Below are 7,824 nucleotides of genomic sequence, written 5' to 3'. Positions count from 1 at the left end.
ACCACGCTGGTTCAGACACACCTTTCCTGATGCGTGGGAGTCTTATCTCATATCCTGTGAGACAATAGCTGGCGTGTGGCTGCCAGATTACCAAAGGGTCGTTTTCCATAAACAAAATCCATCAGCCTTGCTCTGTCCTGCCACGAGAGCTGACTCCAGGGAAATTTTGTCGTCAATCAAAGTGTGTGGCACTCAACAGACAGGACTGTGGTTACATTTATAGACATCTTTGATCTCTGGGTGTGTACTTGGTTTCCTGGCTGTATCTGGTCTGGCATAAGTATGCTTTCATGTTCCCGGTATCTGGTCCCTCTCATCCGGTCAATAGGATCTTAATTTTTATTGGAGTGTCCATCATCTTCTATCTCTAAATGTATGCTATAATATGAATGGGACACACTCAACCCAGATCAATTAGATAGACATTTGAACACCAACCAAAATAGCTCAAGGCCAGACATTGGCTGGGCTCCTTCAATGGGAAATGTCCATGATATAATCCCAAACACCCATTCTCTATCATAACAACAACAACAACAACAACAACAACACACACACACACACACATTGTTATGTATTCAGATGACACAATTGATCAACATTTGTCCAGCCCATTTGTTTATGTCCAGTTATACATAAAGAATAACTACTACTTCAAAAAATTAAGTTTAATGTTTGTAACTGAAACAAAAAATTTTGTGAAATAATAGTTATTCTTTGTGTATATGCATAAACTTTCTATCATCTATATATGTACATATGTATATGTATATATGTACCTATGTACCTTCTTATACAAAGCATACACACACACACACACACACACACACACACACACACATACTTCCTCTTCCCATTGTATTTTATCTACCCATATTCCACTAATAATAGTCAAGGGCAGGCCATAGGACAGTGTACTAACCCCAGCTTTGGATAATCAGAGTGCATCATGGGAGCAGAATGATGGACACCAGTGATGTCTAGTTTGACTGTCAATTTGACAAAACCTAGAGTCACCTCTGAGGGATTGTTTAGATCAGGTTGGCCCGTGTGCATGTCTGTGGTGGACTGTCTTGATTACTCTTACTGCTCTGGGGAGAACCAGCCTGAAAGTTAGCATGCTACTTCACAGCTTTATGGCGCAGAGTGTGGGGAAAAAGAAAAGAGTAGAGGAAGCTACTCCGGCCTGCTGGGTTCATTTCTCTCTGCTCTGAACTGCAGATGTGATTAGCTGCGTTAAGTTCCCACTGCCTTGACTTCCCCACAATGAAGGACTTTAACCTGGAATTATAGGCTGAAATAAATGCCATTTCTTTCTTAAGTTGCTTTTTCGGCTACAGTATCTTACCTTAGCAACAGAAATGAAACTAGAACAAATAACTGTCCTTCCTGTGCAGGCAACTCTGTTCTCCTGGAGGAGGTGACACCAGACTTGAAATGTAAAGGATGCTGGGGGAGGAGCCCTAGTTAGAGAGGGGGTGGGGCATGAGTAGGGTGGAGGTGGGGTCAGGGGTGTGGGTGTGGGTGTGGGTGTGGGTGGAAGCCCAATAGAAGTGCTAACAGAGCTAAGTGTGAGAATATGTGTTGAATATAGTAATCCCAGATTCTGCAGGTCTCTGTAACCTTGGCAACCCTCCTCCTTTCTAAAGGAAGGGATAAATTGAGCTAACCCTCACCGAAGCTAGGGATCTACTTGGGGAGCAGGGGTTTGTGTGAGACTCAGCTAACTGGGTCACCCTCATGTCTGGGAGAACTTTGATAGGTCATCACAAGCTATGATCCCTATGAACCAAGTCAACCTTTACAAAGAAAACATTGTGTTAGGCGCTGGCTTACAGTTTCAGAAATTTAGTCCATTACCTTCATGGCAGAAAGCATGGCAGCACGCAGGCAGACATGTGAGCTGAGAATTCTACATCTGGATCTGGAGGCAGCAGGAAGAGAGAGAGCCATTGGACCTTCCCTGGGGCTTCTGAAACCTCAAAGCCCACTCCAAGTGACATATGTCATCCAACAAGGCCACACCTCCTAATCCCTCTCAAATAGTGCCATTCCCTAATGACCACATATTCAAATAGATGAGCCTATGGGGACCATTCCCGTTCAAACAATCACACAGGCTTTCAGACTTAGTCACTGTTCTATCACTCTGAAGAGACACCATGACCATGACAACTCTTAAAAAAAAACAGAAAGCATGTAATTGGGGGGCTTGCTTACAGTTTTGGAGAGTTAGTCCATGATCATCAAGGTATGAGACAGACAGTTATGGCACCAGAACAGTAGCTGAGAGTTATACATCCTGATCCACAGGCACAGTGAGGAAATACTGGAAGGAAGCAAGACTGAAAACTAGCAGGGCAAGCTTCAAGTTCTGCCCCCTCATGTCTGATGCCAATGCGTTCTTCAAATCTCCCACTCCCTCCAGCTTTGTTGACATACTTTTCTCTCTTGGGGCTGGTTCCACACTCTGTTTACAGCTCCCCTTGGCAGGTATTCCATGCCAAGGGCATTTTCAGCATCATGGGTCTCCAGTGCAATTCCGGCTTCACCTTCACAGCTTCAAGCAATGGTTTTCTGGGCCTCCATGCAGGGATGCCCCTAACAGAAGCCAGGCCTCATCAGCTTCTCTTAATGGTGAAGAAATATTCTGTAACTCCTTTCCTGTATCCTTTGTAACTAAATTCAGAACGACATAGCTGAAGCTGCCAAATTCTCCTGCTTGTTAGGACTGGAACCTGGGTCCCTCCTTGAGTTACATTTGCATAAGCCTCTATTGTTGACAGTTTTCTTTACTGCTTAGGGTGGTTTTCTTTAATTCCTTTTCACAGGTTGAAAGCTTAGCTGGGTGGGGTCTTTCCCTGAGGGCACCACCCCAGTATTCCATCTTAAATCAAATTCTTCCTTAAACATTTTTAATTCCTTGAGCACATAACTTAGTCCCAATATTACATTTCTGGATGCTCTCTTTCTCCTCAAGATGTACATTTTGTATTTCCCTATTGACACAGTCAATTTAAGTGTCTTAAAATCTCCTCTGTCAATGATGCCAGTCCAAAAACTCTTCAATTTAGCCTCAGGGAGATTCTTTAGACAAGCAGCCACATTCTTTGCCAAAATAGCACAAGAATGTTCTCTGTGCCAGCTGCTAATATTTTTCCCTTTTGAAACCTCTTGAGAGCCGTAGGACTACAGTACAAATCATGCTCAACACTACCATCTTTCATGCTTCTGTTAGTGTAGCTCACTCTAAGCCCTGCTTAAAGCATTCAACTGCTTTCTAATGATATAAAATCCCAAAGCCTTCCATATTCTTCTAAGACACAGTATGGCCAAGCCTTTCACAACAATACCCGACTCCTGACACCAATTTCTGTCTCAGTTACTATTCTATTGCTATGAAGAAACACCATGACCAAGGCAATTCTTCTAAGAGAAAGCATTTAGTTGGAGGCTTGGTTATAGTTTTTGAGGATTAGTCCATGACCATGTGGTGTGAAGCAGTCAGGAATGGCACTGGAGCAGTAGCTGAGAGTCTTTCATTCTAATCCATAGTCAGAGAAAAAGACTGGCCCCTGGCATGGGCTTGTGAAACCTCAAAGCCCACTCTCAGTGACACAGCTCCTCCAACAAGGTTACAGCTCCTCCAACAAGGTTATTTCTCCTCCAACAAGGCCACATCTTCTCTGGCAAGGCCACACCACCTCCAACAAGGCCATGCCTCTTAATCCCTCCCAAATAGTTCCCCTACCTGGAGACTAAGCATTCAAACATTTGGACCTATGGGAGCTATTCTATTTAAACCACTATAACTTTCCTCACAAGTGGGAGGAAGAGGGCATGGGTGCTAGAAGCACCATATGAAAGAGCAGAGTGGGGAGGGAATCCTGACCATACTTATGTGGCTCACTGTATCCTGGCCATGTTCCTTTGCCAGCACAGCAAGGCATTCCTCAGAGCTGTTCATCTGCCCTTGCCCCAGTCCCTGCTGTCTGCTTTACCGGTGGCCTTCTGGGATGAGTTGAGGGAGATTTGCCAAACCTCCCATAGACCACGTGCTAACTGTTCCACATGTGGTGAATTCGTGAGGAAGTAGCTAATTAATCACTAGAAAGTTCTTCCCAAACAAATCTACAAAAGAGCAAGAATCACACATTTACCCCCATGGCTGTACTCAGTTCAGCTGTTCCTGGTGCTGAGCAGATGGCTTCGGCCAGGGACAATGTGACTGTTTGAAATAGCCCAGCCGACTGTTTATTATCGGCGCCTATGATGATTAGACGCCATGATTCACCCACATGGAAGGATGTCATCTGCATGAATAATGAGGCACATTTGTCTGTAAGCAAGTTTAGGTGGGACACAGTGATGTCATGCTAAAAGATTCCTACCCAGTAGAATGGGGGTTGGGTAGGGGGTAAAAAGTGCTAACTGTACAAAGCAAATGCAATGTTGAGATATGCTTGTCTTCGTGGTTACCTTAAAAGCCTGACATGAATCCCTGATCCTTGTCTGAAGTTGTCATGTTCTCATATTCCCATATCCAGCCAAAGAAGAAGAAGAAGAAGAAGAAGAAGAAGAAGAAGAAGAAGAAGAAGAAGGAGGAGGAGGAGGAGGAGGAGGAAGAGGAGGAGGAGGAAGAGGAGGAGGAGGAAGAGGAGGAAAAGGAGGAGGAGGAGGAAAAGGAGGGGAAGGGGAAGAAAGGGAAGGAGGAGAAGGTGGTGGAGGAGGAGGAGGAGGAGGAGGAGAAAACAAAATACACAAACAAGAAAAAAAACCCACCAACATAAAATCCCCAAATCAGCCTTCAACAAGACTGACCAGGGCACCCTATTACACAATGCAGACTGCAACCAACACACATAGACACACAGAAACTATAAACACCGGCTCTGAAGGACAGAAGGCAGAGGTGCTGTGCACTGTGACCTGGCTGGTGACATTGCCTCAGGTGAGCTAGATTTCCATCTGAAGGTCCAGCAAAGGCCACAGATATAATGATTTTAGGGAGCAGTGGTTTGCTCAGCTCATGTTCCTAGAAGCCAGGAAGTTCTAAGAGTTCATGGGAGCTCAGTGTTTTTCATGGGAACCCGTCCTTTGCAAGGGCTGCACATTGCACCTTACCACAGCTTAGAGGAGACATCACAGGTGAGACACAGCCATGGGACCAGCAGGTCTCCTTTCTTACAAAGCCACTAGTACCATCACTGGGCCCCATTGTCAAGACCTTGTCTGTTTCTGACTATGTCCAAATACTGCTACATGCGACCATGTTTGCAAATTCCTTTTGAGGGGAACTTTCAAGCTACTACAAGCAGATACTAATATCTAGATAGCGAATGGTAAATGATGGGAGTCTCCAAGCCACTGTTGGAGGGGAAACACAGAAATGAGCAAGATGTGTAGATGACCAATTGATATAGGGTTAGAGCTGGAAATGCCACTGTGAACTCAGATGTAAGCTGTGGAGACAGATGCACACAGCTAGGAATGAGAACTGACATGCATCTACACAACAGTCCCCACTCCTTCCCTCTCCCTCTCCTCCTTCTCCCCCTCCCCTGGCAAGGCCACACCACCTCCAACAAGGCCATGCCCCTTAATCCCTCCCAAATAGTTCCCCTAACTGGAGACTAAGCAGTTAGTCTCCCCCTCCCCTCTCCCCTCCCCCTTCTCTCTCTCTCTCTCTCTCTTTTTCTCTCTTCCCCCTCCCCTTCCGTGGAATAGCATTGTGGTGGCTACAAGCTCTTCCAGGAGCAAGAGCCTAGTTCTAATAACATCTTACGATAAAAGGAAATCAAAACTCCATTAGAGGACTGTCTGAATCCAAGGCTGAAGCAAGACATACACAAGATGGATCTGGCCCATCAACTATCTATCCGTCACACATACCAGGACACCAAGAACACAGTTGAACATACTACATACAGCCCTTGTGTAGTTGACATGATAGGAAACACGTATGGGACGATGGGTGAAATTAAAGTACACAATAGAAAAGGAGTTGGTTGGGGATGATCCGAGACGACGATCCTCAAATGGCATGCTGTTAAATGACAGATTTGAACAGAAGCATCCCTTGCTGCTGTCTTGCTGTCTATAAGGCTGCCTTAGAAACAGCAATGGCAGCCATGGTACAAAGCCACCTAGCCAGGTAGCTAGCCCAGATGCTTAAATGAGTAAATTTCAGCTCCAAAATACATTGTATCAGATGTTGAAAAATTGATACTTTTGTTTGGGATTTGGTCTGGTATGACAATTCAGATTCTGGGTGCACCAATCATCAGAAGAATGCAAGGAGGATCCTGCTACGAACACTTCCAATCAGCAATAAAAGAACCCATCCCAGGAAGAGGGCAAGCCACCAGCACTGGGTGATGATGCCACCCTGCAGTGGGCACAACCACAACCTGTTCTGATGGCTGTCATTGGAGCTATGCCAATGACTCCTGGTGAAGCCTTGCTTCTGTCCCATACTGTCTTTCGAGGGGCAGACAAGGCAAACTACACCTTGGCTCCAACCTTTGAAGGATCATTTCCACAAAAGCCATGAAGAGGAGGAGCCACGTCCAGCCTAGATACCTCCCCCACTCCCCTGGGTCCAAGCACTGGATAGTCAGGACTTAGAGAAGCTGGAAGCAGACAAGTAGAGTTCTAGGGAGTGACAAAGTCCCCCATTCCTTGGGGCTGTCTAGTTAAGGGAAAAGGTGGCCTGGCATTTCCTCACTGATTGCCAATCTCTCTGCTTCACAATACAGGAGCAGACGCACTAGATTTGGGAGTGAGGTGGGGTAGAAGTGATTGAGAGAATCCTTGAGTTTATGACCCTGGTGAACTCTCAAGAGTCACGAAGTCTGTGGATCCTGGCTGCCTTGTCAGCCATCGCTTCCAAACATGTATCCATAGGAACAGAACTCTCCTCATCCCCACAAGAGCACAAATCAAGGAGGTTTTCTTTTCCATCCTAGCCAGCCTCCAGAACATTTCTCAGATGATTTATTAGGTCTTCTCTCAGGCATCACCATAGCCCTCATGGCCTGCTCAGTATTCCTCCCATGGAGGTGGTCATGGGATGACTGTCTCCAGGCTAGATCAAGTCACCAAAGGCTACAAAGCTGTGTGTAGGCAGAGGACTCTACTCACCACAATGAACACTTAACAGTCGGGGACTATCTGTAGCACTCCAAAAGCCTAGCACAGGCTGGCACAGAGAATCACCACTTAAGCAGGACGCCTAACTCACACTCACACAGTCCCGCTGTCTTGTCCCCGTCTTCCTCCTCTCTGGTCCCCCTGACTCAGAAAAGCCACCACTGTTCATGGAGTGACCCATGTGGGAAAAACAAAACAAAACAAGACTGCAGCAGGTTCACTGTCCATTTGCATGCACGTATGCCTGTTCTTCTGCATGCTTAGTCTGTGGGGCTCCACAGATCCCAGGCTAGAATGTCAACGCTTGTGTCTTCTTGTTCAACATGAAGCTTGCACATGGCAGATGTGCCGCCAGTGAATGACTGGAAGGCAAGGGAAAGGCTTTCCATCACTCATCACAAATGTCTCCTCCCCATGTCTCCCACCCGACTATAAGCTACTTCCACATAGCATCATGCTCGCTAGACCCATCTGCCCCAACAGCCACAAGTATAGCTCTGACTGAGGAGGAATGATGGCCCTCCAAAATTAGGCTGAGAAACAGAGTTCACATGAACTATAGGATAATTGGTCCATTCCTCTCCAATTTGCCAGGCAGGAGCCACAATCAAAGACCACACACTTACTTAGTAACTTCCATACATGTGTGTGCTTGCTTGGTTTTTTTTTTTT

This window comes from Mastomys coucha, unplaced genomic scaffold, assembly GCF_008632895.1.
Source record: "Mastomys coucha isolate ucsf_1 unplaced genomic scaffold, UCSF_Mcou_1 pScaffold14, whole genome shotgun sequence".
Taxonomy (NCBI): domain Eukaryota; kingdom Metazoa; phylum Chordata; class Mammalia; order Rodentia; family Muridae; genus Mastomys; species Mastomys coucha.
Note: the sequence above shows the minus strand (reverse complement) of the source record.